We start from the raw sequence: 15,720 nt of genomic DNA, 5'->3' as shown, positions 1-15,720 counted from the left end.
TCCATGATTACTCACCTTATGCCATTCTGAATTCATCCCCCCAAAAAAACACCAAAACAACAGCAACCCACAAACAAAACAAATTTCATAAGAGAGCAAGCTTGCTGAATGATATATTAGTTTCTGTTTTTAATATGAGGAGAGAGGGAGAGAGGGAAATGAAACCTTTCTTTTACTATACATAGAAAACACTACAAGGAATATTATCTTTTAATGTTAGATTTTGGCTTAGGAGTTTAATTAAGAGGTTGATTTTCAAACATGCAATGGTTAGATGCTTTTATTTAAATAGAATTACTGTTTTCATGAATTCAGATGACTCTTGGACTTATCTTCTTTCCTTCAGAGATATAATAAAATAAAACTTTTAACACATGAAATGGCTAATACTTTTCTCTCTCATGTTTCTGTCTTGAGATTTCCCTAGTTTTCCAACTAGCTTCTGATCCACCTTCTAAGAAATTATAATATCTTTTTCTAAGGATCATCTTATTTTATGGCAGTCAACACAACTCCTAGTACCTCTTTGTTCATCTCTTATCTCTGCTTTCCTGTCTCACACCTTGATTCTCCCAAGCTGCTTCTCTCCATTAAAATCTCCGTCAGTTGTGAGATTAGTTTATTCTCACTATCGCCAGAAAAAATCAGTTGATATCTTCATTGCCATATCTTAAGTTGGTCTGAGTCTGAAAGGCAAGTTCATTCATTTAGCCCAGGAACTACATTTTACTTTTCCTTTCATATTCATGGAGGTCATATATGTACAAATATTTTACAAACTTTAAAACACTAGAACAGGGGGCGGAGCCAAGATGGCGGAGAAGAAACACACGACTCAGTGAACGTCCTCACTCCCTCACAACCAATTAGATAAATTAAGTCTCAAAATTAGCTCAGGACTGATAGATACCACAAGGACTGGAAGCACGACTTACCAGCTGAAGAGAATCTGGAGTTTCAACAGGAAAGGTCAGTTCTCAGGGGAGGAATAAGAAAGACCAGCACAGACGGTGGGGTAGGGGCACACTGCGCCCATTGCGCTGGGAAGGGCTCTGGGATCAGAGAAGCCACTGAGGTAAAGGAATCTGGCACAGGCTGTTAGCTCTTCTCTGCTAATTATTTAGCAGTTCAGAAGAGAAAGCCAAAATATTTTAAAACTCAAATTAGATTTTCCCCGATCCGGGGGGTGACTCAGCAGAACTCTTGGCACCAGGGGGTGTGGCCTCAGCTACCTCCTGAGAATAGTTAAGAGACTGACAAGTGGGTGGATACGGCCCAAGGCAACACACACTGCCTAGCTTAGCTGGAGGGAGTGGAACTCAGCTCCAGGAAGTCCCAGAGAAGCGGAACCTTTGAACTAGGGACGGTGGTTTCTGGCAGACACTTCCAGTTTGAGCGCAGGGGCTTCTCACGTCACCTGCTGCAGACATCCACTCCCCACCCGGACACATAGGCTGGGCTTTGTGCAGTCTTTACTATTCTACGCCCTCGAAGCACAGTAGTGCTAATCACCTCTGAGGCACTTCCAGGGAGGGGGTGGGGAACTCTCTCCCAAAGCTCTCTCTTAGCTCAGGCTCAGGAGCCGCTGCATCCATCCGGTCTGGGAGGAAGCTGGTAAAGAAGTAAATAATTTCCTACCCCAGGGACAGACCCCAAAAGATTTTTTTAAGTATGAGCAAAAAAGCTAGAAAAACCATAGATTCCTTCTTTACAGAGAAAGAGCGGGTATCCAACCCCGAGGAAGTTGACAGCAGAGAATCAGCAGACAACAACCTAAAGGGGAACGATTCCTGCCCCCCATCACATAACTCTCTCCTAGAAGAAGCTCTTAAAAAATTGAGGGAGATCGAAGAAAAATGGGGAAAGGAAAGGGAAGTTATGATAGAGAATAACAACGTCCTGAAATTGGAGTTGGAAAAAATAAAGAATTCACAGGAGATGCAGGGAAACAAAATTAGTGAATTAGAAAAGGTTAAAAAAACACAGGAAAGTAGGATTTCTGAATTGGAAAAGATAAAAAAGTCTCAAGAAAATAGAATTTCTGAATTGGAAAAAGAAAATAATTCTCAAAAAAAAAATTAGGGAAATGGAAAAAAATTCAATAGAGCAAAATAATTCATTTAAAAACGAAATTGGGCATTTACAAAAAGAACTAAAAACTGTGAAAGAAGAAAATAACTCCTTAAAAGTCAGGATGGAACAAATAGAAATGAATGATTCACAGAGAACCCAAGAATCAGTCAAACAAAACAAAAAAAATGAGAAGCTGGAGAACAACATCAAATACTTACTGGGAAAATCTATAGACCTGGAAAATAGATCTAGGAGAGATAATCTGCGGATTATTGGACTTCCAGAAAACTATGACCAAAAAAAGAGCCTAGATTCTATTTTACAGGAAATTATCAAAGAGAACTGTCCAGAGATAATAGAAACAGAAGGGAAAGTAGATGTGGAAAGAATTCATCGAACTCCTTCTGAAATAGACCCTAAAAAAAGAACACCACGGAATATTGTGGCTAAGCTGCAGAATTACCACACAAAGGAGAAAATCCTGCAAGCAGCTAGAAAAAAACAATTTAAATACCAAGGTGCCACAATAAGGGTCACCCAAGATCTGGCTGTCTCCACATTAAAAGATAGAAGGGCCTGGAACCTGATATTCCGAAAGGCAAAAGATCAAGGACTGCAACCAAGAATGAACTACCCAGCTAAGTTTAGCATCTTTTTCCATGGAAGAAGATGGTCATTCAATGAAACAGAGGAATTCTATATGTTTCTAAGAAAAAAACCAGACTTAAACAAAAAATTTGATCTACACCCACAAGACTGAAGAGAAACAGAAAAAGGTACACAGAACCCTTGAGAACTGTAACTCTGTTGTGGGTATATAAAAAATACTCAAGGATAATTTGATTTTACTGATATAAAAGAAAAAAAGGGGGGGTGTAGTAAAGGGAAGGAGGTCGGTTCAGAAAAAGGGGAAGGAGTGATAAAAAGAGGGAAACTACATCCCAGGAAGAGACATAGAAAATACACCATATCTGAGGGAACTTAGTGAGGGGGAGAATCATTGTGTGAATCTTACTCTCATCAGAAGAGGCTCAAAGAGTAAATAATTAACATATTTGTTTTTCAGAGAATTTTCTCTCACCTCATTAAAAGGGGGGAGAGGAAAAGGGGAAAGGAGAATAAGTGAAGGGACTTGGAGGGAGGGGGGAGGGATCCTAAAAAAAAAAAAAAGAGGGAGGGTTGCGCGTCACAAGGGGGGTCTGTAAATTAAATATCGGGGAGGGGGATCAGGGGGGTCAAGGGAAAAAAGTATAATCTGGGGATAATACGATGGCAGGAAATACAGAATTAGTAATTTTAACTGTAAATGTAAATGGGATGAACGATCCCATCAAACGGAGACGGATAGCAGATTGGATCAAAAAGCAGAACCCTACAATATGTTGCCTACAGGAAACACACTTAAAGCAGGGAGATACATACAGAGTAAAGGTAAAAGGTTGGAACAGAGCCTATTATGCTTCAGGTAAAGCCAAAAAAGCAGGGGTAGCTATCCTTATCTCAGATCAAGCAAAAGCAGAAGTAGATCTCGTTAAAAAAGATAAGGAAGGAAACTATATCCTGCTGAAAGGTAGCATAAATAATGAAGCCATATCAATACTAAACATATATGCACCAAGTGGTATAGCATCTAACTTTCTAAAGGAAAAGTTAAGAGAACTGCAAGAAGAAATAGACAGTAAAACTATAATAGTGGGAGATCTCAACCTTGCACTCTCAGATTTAGACAAATCAAACCACAAAACAAACAAGAAAGAAATTAAAAAAAGTAAATAGAACATTAGAAAAACTAGGTATGATAGACCTTTGGAGAAAACTGAATGGCAATAGGAAGGAATATACTTTCTTCTCAGCAGTTCATGGATCCTATACAAAAATAGACCATATATTAGGACATAAAGATCTCAAAATTAAATGTAGGAAGGCAGAAATAATAAATGCCTTCTTCTCAGATCACAATGCAATAAAAGCTACATTCAGTAAAAAGTTAGGGGTAAATAGACCAAAAAGTAATTGGAAACTGAATAATCTCATCTTAAAGAATGACTGGGTGAAAGAGCAAATTATAGAAACAATTAACAATTTCACCCAAGATAATGATAATGATGAGACATCATATCAAAATCTTTGGGATGCAGCTAAAGCAGTAATAAGGGGAAATTTTATATCTTTAGAGGCTTATTTGAAGAAAATTGAGAAAGAGAAGATTAACGAATTGGGCTTACAACTTAAAAGGCTAGAAAAAGACCAAATTATAAACCCCCAACCAAAAATTAAACTCGAAATACAAAAATTAAAAGGAGAAATCAATAAAATTGAAAGTAAAAAAACTATTGAATTAATAAATAAAACCAAGAGTTGGTTTTATGAAAAAGCCAATAAAATAGATAAACCTTTGGTAAATTTGATCAAAAAAAAGAAAGAGGAAAATCAAATTGATAGTCTTACAAATGAAAAGGGGGATCTTTCCACCAATGAAGAGGAAATTAGAGAAATAATAAGGAGTTACTTTGCCCAACTTTATGCCAATAAATTTGATAACTTAAGTGAAATGGATGACTTCCTCCAAAAATATAGGCTCCCTAGATTAACAGAGGAGGAGACAAATTGCTTAAATAGTCCCATTTCAGAAAAAGAAATAGAACAAGCTATTAATCAACTCCCCAGGAAAAAATCCCCAGGGCCAGATGGATTCACATGTGAATTCTACCAAACATTTAAAGAACAAGTAATCCCAATGTTATATAAATTATTTGAAAAAATAGGGGATGAAGGAGTCCTACCAAACTCCTTTTATGACACAGACATGGTACTGATACCTAAACCTGGTAGATCGAAAACTGAGAAAGAAAATTATAGACCAATCTCCTTAATGAATATTGATGCTAAAATCTTAAATAAGATATTAGCAAAAAGACTTCAGAAAATCATCTCCAAGATAATACACTATGATCAAGTAGGATTTATTCCAGGAATGCAGGGCTGGTTTAATATTAGGAAAACTATTAATATAATTGACCATATTAATAATCAAATTAATAAGAACCATATGATCATCTCAATAGATGCAGAAAAAGCATTTGACAAAATCCAACATCCATTCCTACTAAAAACTCTTGAGAGTATAGGAATAAATGGATTATTCCTTAGAATAATCAGGAGTATATATTTAAGACCGTCAGTAAGCATAATATGCAATAGAAATAAACTGCAACCTTTCCCAGTAAGATCAGTAGTGAAACAAGGTTGCCCACTATCACCATTACTATTCAATATAGTACTAGAAACGCTAGCCTCGGCAATAAGAGCCGAGAAAGAGATTCAAGGAATTAGAGTAGGAAATGAGGAAATTAAACTATCACTTTTTGCAGATGACATGATGGTATACTTAGAGAACCCCAAAGACTCTGCTAAAAAGCTACTAGAAATAATTCAAAATTTCAGCAAAGTGGCAGGATACAAAATAAATCCACATAAATCCTCGGCATTTTTATATATCACTAACAAAATGCAACAGCAAGAGATACAAAGAGAAATTCCATTCCAAACAAATGTTGAGAGTATAAAATATTTGGGAATCCATCTACCAAAGAAAAGTCAGGAATTATATGAGAAAAATTACAAAACACTTGCCACAAAAATAAAATCAGATTTAAATAATTGGAAAGACATTCAGTGCTCTTGGATAGGCCGAGCGAATATAATAAAGATGACAATACTCCCCAAACTAATCTATTTATTTAGTGCTATACCAATCAGACTCCCAAGAAACTATTTTAATGACCTAGAAAAAATAACAACAAAATTCATATGGAAGAATAAAAGGTCAAGAATTGCAAGGGAACTAATGAAAAAAAACTCAGAGGAAGGTGGTCTAAGTGTACCTGATCTAAAGCTATATTATATAGCAGCAGTCACCAAAACCATTTGGTATTGGCTACGAAATAGACCGGTAGATCAGTGGAACAGATTAGATACAAAGGACAAAAAAGGGTACATCTATAGCAATCTAATCTTTGACAAACCCAAAGATTCCAACATTAGGGATAAAAATTCATTATTCGGAAAAAACTGTTGGGAAAACTGGAAATTAGTATGGCAGAAATTAGATATGGATCCACACTTAACACCATATACCAAGATAAGATCAAAATGGGTCCATGATTTAGGCATAAAGAGGGAGATAATAAATAGATTAGAGGAACAGAGGATAATCTACCTCTCAGACTTGTGGAGGAGGAAGGAATTTATGACCAGAGGAGAACTAGAGATCATTATTGATCACAAAATAGAAGATTTTGATTACATCAAACTAAAAAGTTTCTGTACAAATAATACTAATGCAAACAAGATTAGAAGGGAAGTAACAAATTGGGAAAATATTTTTTAAAACAAAGGTTCTGACAAAGGTCTCATTTCCAAAATATATAGAGAACTGACCATAATTTATAAGAAACTGAACCATTCTCCAATTAATAAATGGTCAAAGGATATGAACAGACAATTCTCAGAGGAAGAAATTGAAACTATATCCACTCACATGAAAGAGTGTTCCAAATCACTACTGATCAGAGAAATGCAAATTAAGACCACTCTGAGATACCACTACACACCTGTCAGATTGGCTAAGATGACAGGAACAAATAATAACGAATGTTGGAGGGGATGTGGGGAAATTGGGACACTAATACATTGCTGGTGGAGTTGTGAAAGAATCCAGCCATTCTGGAGAGCAATCTGGAATTATGCCCAAAAAGTTATCAAATTGTGCATACCCTTTGACCCAGCAGCGCTACTACTGGGATTATATCCCAAAGAAATATTAAAGAGCGGAAAGAGACATATATGTGCCAAAATGTTTGTGGCAGCTCTTTTTGTTGTAGCTAGAAACTGGAAGATGAATGGATGTCCATCAGTTGGAGAATGGTTGGGTAAATTGTGGTATATGAAGGTTATGGAATATTATTGCTCGGTAAGAAATGACCAGCAGGAGGAATATAGAGAGGCCTGGAGAGACTTAAATCAACTGATGCTGAGTGAAATGAGCAGAACCAGAAGATCACTGTACACTTCAACAACAATACTGTATGAGGATGTATTCTGATGGAAGTGGAAATCTTCAACATAAAGAAGATCCAACTCACTTCCAGTTGATCAATGATGGACAGAGGTAGCTACACCCAGAGAAGAAACACTGGGAGGGGAATGAAAATTGTTAGCACTAATATCTGTCTGCCCAGGTTGCATGTACCTTCGGATTCTAATGTTTATTGTGCAACAAGAAAATGATATTCGCACACATGTATTGTACCTAGACTATATTGTAACACATGTAAAATGTATGGTATTGCCTGTCGTCGGGGGGAGGGAATAGAGGGAGGGGGGGTAATTTGGAAAAATGAATACAAGGGATAATATTATAAAATATATATATATATATATATATATATATATATATATAATAAAAAAAAAACCACTAGAACAAATATCATTAATTATCACTTTTACTTGTTCATATTTGGGGCCTTTTTCTTGAACAATCTCTTATAACTGTTGGAGACTGCTGACAATTTAAGATGCTGCTATAGAATTAATAAGTTATACAACAATTGCTTACAGTTGCTTATATAGGATTGGATTCATTTAATTGCTGTCTACTGAGACTAAAAGCACAAGCTTTAATTGGGGAGATTCCTTTTCTAAGCAGAAGCAGCTTTTGCATTAAGTAGAATTTATCTTAATCTTTTATGCTTGAATCTTAAGTTGATATATTTCTTTGAAGTACATCATATATAACTTCTTAGTTCTTTAGTTTTTTTCCCCCTTTGTAACTTTTGAGAGAAACCTGATTATACTATATGCACTGTTCTGTACTCCTTTCCAACCTATGATGAGAAAATGATATCTTCTTTTGATGTGATTATCAAGGTAATTATTAGAAATACATCCAAGGAAGGCTTTATGCTCTGTGATAATAATCACCTTCCAAGGTTACTGAATAGGTATCATTTTAGGCTAATTATGACAAACTGTCCTATATAGTACTACTACCCCTCGTGAGAGCCACTTATGTTTAAGGTCACTAAAGATATTAAATATATGTTAAATCTCAGCTGCTCCCCCAAAACAATTATGAGCTAATAAATGAACTAAGATTACCCATTAGTTCAATCTCTGTGTTCTCAAGGCCAGATAATAAAGACTACTGATAATTCAGGCCAGAAATAGAGGTTTTTAATTTTAATAGAAGCAAGACCAACTTAACTTCAACTTTTCCTTTGCTGAAAAACTTGGTAGGTGAAGAGTTATTCTCTACCCTCCACAGATGTAGGAACTAAGATAATATGAATATTTATCACCGACTTGGAGAAATGTGAAACAGTTATATTATAGCAATATACTGTTACTCTAGGACATTGGCATCTATGATTTCTTCTATACTAATACATAATTATTATATGTTATACATTGGATTCTGTTTTAACTTTTTAGTAGTAGAGTAATGACAATTAGCACATAGTCATACATTTAGAGAATATCTGCTCCCAACCATTACAGAATAAAGAAACATCAATCATTATCATTTTAACTTGTTCTGGGAAGTCTTTTTTTAAATTAGTGTCTTATATGTCTGCTGTGACATTCCTGACAATTCAAGGGACCATTATCTACCTTTAGAATTAAGAGTAAATGATATAGCAACCACTTGCATAGTATGGGAGTCAGGAACATTAATTTGCCATTTGTAGAAGTGTAAATAGTTTCAACTATTTTGCTGCCAATTTGGAATTATGCAAGAGAAGTTACAAAACTGTCCTTTAACCCGGTGATGCCAATTTGAACATATACTCCATTGGAATCATAAATACTATAGACAGTTACAGTCATAGAGAATATATATGATTATTAGCAATGTTTCTTGTGGTAGTAAAGAACTAGATAGGAAGTAGGTACCATCAATTGATGAATGGTTCAAAAAACTGTAATGCAAGAATATACTAGAACATGTAACAAGAAAAGCACTTAGTATAGTGTCTGGCATATAGTAGGAACTCAACAAGTGTTTATTTCCTTTCCCTTAAAGAGTTATTAAAAATTATGAATTCTCAAAAGCACTAGAAGAATCCTTTGAATTGAACTAATAGGAAATAAACATGACTAACTTCTCACTACACACAATAATTACAGCAATGTGAATGAAGACATTACTAAAAAGATAATTAATATGAGTAACCACAAAAACAAAACAAAACAAAAAAACAAGATTGTTCTGGAGAACAGAGAATTAAACATACTTTATTCTTCATGTATGAGAAAGAAAACTAGGGTAGAATATTAGACACATTTTTTAAAGGGGTCACTAAATGAGGTATTTTTGTTGAACTATTTTTCCTTGTTACAAGGGAGGATACAACCTAAAGGGGGAAATTTCCTTGCCTATCTCCCATTACTATAATGTGTTGCCAAAAAGCATCTGAAAAAAAATTTAAGGGATGAGAAGGGAATATTGATCAACTTTTTGACTCTAAGTTTTTCCTTTATACCTCAGACATTGTTATATTTCTCTTAGGAGTTTTCTAAATTCCAAATAAAAGAGCATCTAGGTTGTGCAGTAGATAGTTCACTGGTCCTGGAGTTAGGAGGACTTGAGTTTAAATCTAGCCTTAGATACTTACTAGCTGTGTGATCCTGCTAAAGTCATTTAACCCTGTCTTTTCTTTCCACTCTCTCCAAAAATTCAAAAAAAAAACTTCAACCTTTTTTCATATATTCAAAATTCTAAGCATGTGACCTATCAAAGATTCATCATTTAATTTATCTTTTCCCTGTGTAAACATGCAGCTTTGCAAAGAAAAATTGCTCTCATTTTTCTGGCCCTCTTTATATAAAACATCCTAATCTAGATTTAAACGTATTTTTAAAAATCCGTAAAACATGGTACAGTTTAATTAGAATTAGGATTATTGGAGCAGTAGTATCTGCTCCAAGTCTATATGCGGCTAAAGGTTATAGGACCAAAGATTTAAAGATAGTCCTTAGAGGTCATCAAGTATAAACTCTCTTTTTGCAGTGAGGGAACAGAGACAACGGAGTTTAAAGTTAAAAAAATTTGTCCAAAGACATACATGTAGTAGATCAATAAGTATTAGAACAGAGGTTCTCTGATAACAACGCAGCAAATGCTCTCTATCCCATGCATTCTTCTGAAAACTATTCTTTATGATTTTTTTCATCAGTTCTGTGATACTTGCTTATATATATTAAAAATTGTGCATGTTGCATTTGAGATGGGATCTTTTTGATTAACCTAGTGATTACTAAAAAATCTGCTAACAGAAGAAATATAATTCAAAACTTTTTAAAAATTCAAATTTTAGTATCAATATATTTGAAAAAAATATACATTGGTTTTAATTATCAGAAAATAAAAAATTCAAAACTACTGTGTCAAAATCACTGAATCATAGAAATAATGAAAAAAGTCTAATTTAGTACTTTTAAACCCAAAATATTGGGTAGCAGTAAAAGAGCTAATCTCCACCTTACATAGTTTTTCCTATATATAATTTCACAGAAAATGGGGATGGTTATGAGGATAGGAACCCTCTAGTTTTAAAGAGTAAATTTTGTGAAAGGTAGGAGGAAAGAATATATATTTTAGGTTTATAATTTTTTTTAAATCTAAGGAATTTCGGCAGCAAATGCTTTGTTAACTAGTTAAGTTTTTATTTTGCTCTATTAAGCTATAGCTATGGAACAGAATTTGAAAAGCTCTAATGACTCTGATTCTGGATAGAACTGGGTCATACATTTCTGTTCTTAGATCCTTCCAAGCAAAATGATTTGACTTAATTGATCAAATATTTGTAAATGACCTACTCTGTATTAACCACTGTGGTAGGTGATGAATTATAAATACAAAAAAAGAAATAATTCCTATTGTTAAGGAGCTTATATTATGACATTATTGACTTGAAAATATTGAAGATATACTTTCACTGAGAACTCCAAATCAAACCAAAATGAGTTTAACAATTTGGTAGCTATTTCATTTGGAAATAAATACCTTAAATATAACTGAGGGGGCACCCAATATGCTCCTTGAGAAACTCTACCATAAGTAAGACCCCTAATTTCTATTAATATTAATAATAAATGGTAATGTTTCACAATTACATAAGATTTTTAATCCAAGGACCTCAAAGTCAATAATAAATGAAGTGACTAACATTCTATAATATTTTAAGATCAATAAAGTTGGAGGATATAAATACAGAATGACTCTAATGCACATAAAGAATCATATAAGTATATATGAATATATATATATATATATTATGTATTTACATGTTTTACTGAAGGAGAAAGTCTCTGCTTTTTGTCTGTGCTACCAATGTATGTCTGTGATACTAATTATAAGTTATTTGTTTAGCATGTCCAAGTTCTATTTCCATGATGTTGAATTTTGAAATGATTAGGTTAAGATCATGTGTATGTTAAGAAGTGCTGTTTCTTGTTATATGTTGCTAAACTGGAATATTCATAACACAAAAAAGCAGAGATTTGTTTCACAATTTTCAATGTATCAGGAAAGATTTCTATTAATTATTTGTATATTTGAGGTTTTTTCTGACAAATTTTAACATCATCACAAGCCATGTTTTTTTATTTAGTGCCTTATTATTTTCATTGTGGCTGTCTATAGTTACCCTTCATAACATCTAATCTATCTATCCCTGAAGTTTGTAGGGGTTAGATAAAATTCAGTAAGAAAACACTCAGCCTATAAAGGCCAGCAAGTAGTAACCCGGGAAAGGCAGTTAATCCTTAATATTGATGATAAGAAACTCTTCTTTCAGTCCTTCAGCAGGAGAATGACCTAGAAGTTATGCCCTTCAGCTCAAGACCCAGTCAAGCTGTCAAAAATGTGATATGATATCAGTTCGTCAAATTGCTTTTTTATTTTTAACATATTAAACTTAAAACTGAAGGCTGTTAAATTGTTCCAAGCATATAGAAATGGAAATCCAGAAAGAATAAGAGTTCAAAGCAATTGAACTCTAAATTGCCACCAGAAATAATCTGATTTCCTTCTGACTTACCCTCTTAACATTTCCCCACTAGTTTGAGTTTTTATGGAACAAGTTTTGTTAGACACCTGCTTGCTCAGCCATCCTTAGCAATATTATAAGGTATAAACCTACATACCTGTTAGCCATTTGGAATGAGGTTTGGGGGGACAGAAGAATTTGCCCTTCTACAATTTGGCTTTAGCCAGCACACTGGATCTCACAAAGGTGCACTGTGGATAAATTCATCTACCTTGGCAGGATACTTTCCAGAGATATACATAATAATGAGGTTGACACAAGCATTGCCAAAACTAGCTTACCATTTGGGAAGCTTCAAAAAATGTGTGCAAGAAAAGAGATATTAGGCTGCCTAAGTGAAGGTCTACAGATCTGATCTCATTGTTGCATGTCTGTGAAACCCAGACAGTCTATCAGTACCATGCCAGAAAAGTGAATTACTTCCATCTGAATTGTCTCAGGAAGATTCTGAAGATCACCTGGCAAGATAAGGCACTGGACACACTCCTTTATGAGCTGAACTGGCAAGCATTCAAACTCTATTGCTGAGTGCAACTCTGATGGGTTGACCATATTGTTTGAATGCCAAATGTACATTTGCTTAAAATACTATTTTATGGAGAATTCACACAAGGCAGGTGCTCACATGGTGGTCAGAAGAAGTAATACAAGGACATTTTCAAGATCTCTCTGAAGAACTCTGATATTGATTTGAGACATAGGAGATCTTGGAACAGTATCATCCAGCATGTCATGGCCACAACAAAGAAGGTATTAAACAAAGCAGAATTGCAGTAGCTCAAAAGGAATATGAGATGTACAAATTCATTCATTCATTCTTTTTTCCCCTGAGGCAATTGGGGTTAAGTGACTTGCCCAGGGTCACACAGCTAGGAAGTGTTAAGTGTCTGAGGCCAGATTTGAACTCAGGTCCTCCTGATGTTCTATCCATTGCACCACCTAGCTGCCCCAGATATACAAATTTAGAGGCATCTCCAGTACATGTTCATACAGACTATTTGTACTTGACTTGTGGGTAGGACTTTCTAAGACCATATTAATATGATAGGCCAGGGAGAAATACATTGTACATTGATCTCAACATTGCAATGCCATTTAGGTCCTTTTCTAGCACAAAGAACAGACAAGGTTTCCAGAAGATGGTGCCTTCCATAAGTCATGTCACTGTAATGAGAAAGAAGCTGTCTTTTAATAAAAGGGCTAGTTCCCCTTGATTCAATATTGACTTGCCCCCTTAAAAGGGATGCTGGCCTTCTGTAACATTTAAATGTAGAAAAAACAGTGTTGCATTCAATTTTAAAGAGGAAGAGCTGAACACAACTGGTAACTCTAGCGGTTCATCTCAGTAGAATGGAAATGATAGACAATTTAACACAAGCCTTTTGAGTTCCCTTCTTGACTAACCTTTCCTTGGGAAATCTTACTTTCTTTCTCTGAGGGATATGCAGGCAATAACATTTTGATTCTTTTCTAAAATTGTCTTTTGTCTTTGGAGGTTTCCCAAGATGCTTCTTGGCTATGCTTTTACTTTTTATACTACTACTAGTACTTAGCAGAGTGTCTGCCACATAATAGGTGCTTAATAAGTGTTCACTGAGATGGTTAGAGGAGCCAAAGGTCCTGGTTCTCTAAGTACCTTCCCATTTTTTGCTCTACTTTGCTCTGTTCTCTCTGCCTTGCATCTCCTGGAGACCAGAGCATATATATATATTTTTGCTAAGACTATTCCTGTTGGTGGGAAGTTATGTGAACAATACTCTTTCTTTCTCTTTAAGGACCTGGAAAATCCACATGGACTAATATTAAAGTAGGATCCACTTTATCTAAGAATGGTAATCCATTGTCATCTTCCTTTCCTAAGTAATTTTATGTTTCATATTTTAGGATTATTGCTAAGGATTCTGATTTCATCATGTAGAATTCATTTTGATGTATTTTTATGTTTAGATAGGGCTAGGAATTTCCCTGGATAGTTGATGTATTTGAGAATTTCCTACTAAAAATCTCTCCCATATCCTCAAGAAAAAATGTATTTCTCTAGTGAGTTTCAGCTATGAAGCACTCTATTGACCATTTCTGAAAAAGATAATGCCTAAGGCACTGAATACAGGCTAGAAGCTGCTAGGTTCATTGGAGAGATTTGAGTAGGCACTTGTCCAGATCTGGAGATGGGTTATGATGTGAGCTATTGGAGAAAGCACTGCACAACTAAAGAATGTGAAGTTCAACTTCAGTATCTTCCATGATATTGGGATAATAAAGGCCCAAGACATACACCCTAGGACTACTGGATAGAACAAGGTATTTCCTGTGTGAATAAATCTTGATATTTTGCAATTATGACCCACAAAGAATCATCCTGACTAGCATCCACCCAAAGTTTATTTTGGTATATTATAAATTATTAACATTATACATTATAATTTGTACTTTCTGAGCGTGAGGTCTGTGAAGATACTGGATGCTCCAGTGCTTGAATCCAGAGTAATTTGGAAACTTAGGTTGTATTGGGTAGATTTAAATGCCTATATAGGAAAATACCAAAGAGTGGAAGCCATGGAGAAAAGGGTTTTACTGGTGGAGAGCAATCTTGCTGATTCATACTTATCATAACCTATAGAGCTTCTTGGGGTGGGGTTGGGGGTAGTATTTGATTGAATTAGGGCTTACATGTATAAGCTTTTCAAAACAACCAACCACCAGAGATTGTCCTGAATGAGAAAGGCAGAAGGGATAGAGTAGGAAAACTATGTAATTTGAAGTCAGAGAATTCTTGTATCCAGATATCTTGCTTTCCTTCTTGGGGCATCAGTTTTTTTCATCTGCAAAATTAGAGTAGATCAGCATTCTTAATGCTCTCTTTTAGAAATTTGTGTTACTTTGGCAGTCTGGTGGATCCTTTCTCAAGATAGTTATTAAATGTATAAAATAACATACATAGAATTATAAAGGAAACCAAATATATTTAAGTAGGCCTTTCAAAATATTAAAAAAAATTCATGGCTCAGTTTAGGAACTCCTTAAGTGGATGATCTCTAGTATTGTCTAGTTCTGACACTAAGATTTCATGAAGTTGAGTGGGAAAAGTATTTGCACTTGAGGAACTTAGGTGTTTCAAGAGACAGAAATGATGGGAAAGCATTCTAGGAATAGAAAACAGTTTGCACAAAGGAATGAATGTGGGAGATGGAAGCTTGTACTTGGGATAGAGCAAATAGGTAGGATCGTCGAGTATGTAAAGGAGATTAAAGAGTTAGAAGCCTGGAAGCAGACTGGAACTGATCAATATGAGTTTTAAATGTTAAAAGAGATGAACTCATATCTTATCTGTCAGGTGAAGGTATATCCCAGGAGCTTTTGAAGCAAGACAATGACTGGGTTAGGTCTGTCCCTTTAAGAACAGTAATTAGGCAACTCTGGGGAAAAAGGATCTAGAATTATGATAGGACTAGCATTTTTCCTTTCACTCATAACATGGGAGGTTTTTCCTAAAAGAAGACAAAGTTGCCTTTGGAAGATGATTGACTTCAGCTGA

General features: G+C 35.0%; 1 protein-coding gene across 1 annotated transcript in view; it reads right to left on the bottom strand.

Moving 5' to 3' along the window:
* Positions 1-15,720, bottom strand: part of CTNND2 (catenin delta 2) — a 1,154,077-nt gene that overhangs the window by 27,591 nt on the left and 1,110,766 nt on the right.

The sequence above is a fragment of the Sminthopsis crassicaudata genome, chromosome 1, assembly GCF_048593235.1.
Source record: "Sminthopsis crassicaudata isolate SCR6 chromosome 1, ASM4859323v1, whole genome shotgun sequence".
Classification (NCBI taxonomy): domain Eukaryota; kingdom Metazoa; phylum Chordata; class Mammalia; order Dasyuromorphia; family Dasyuridae; genus Sminthopsis; species Sminthopsis crassicaudata.
This window is presented reverse-complemented; position numbering and strand designations above follow the sequence as displayed.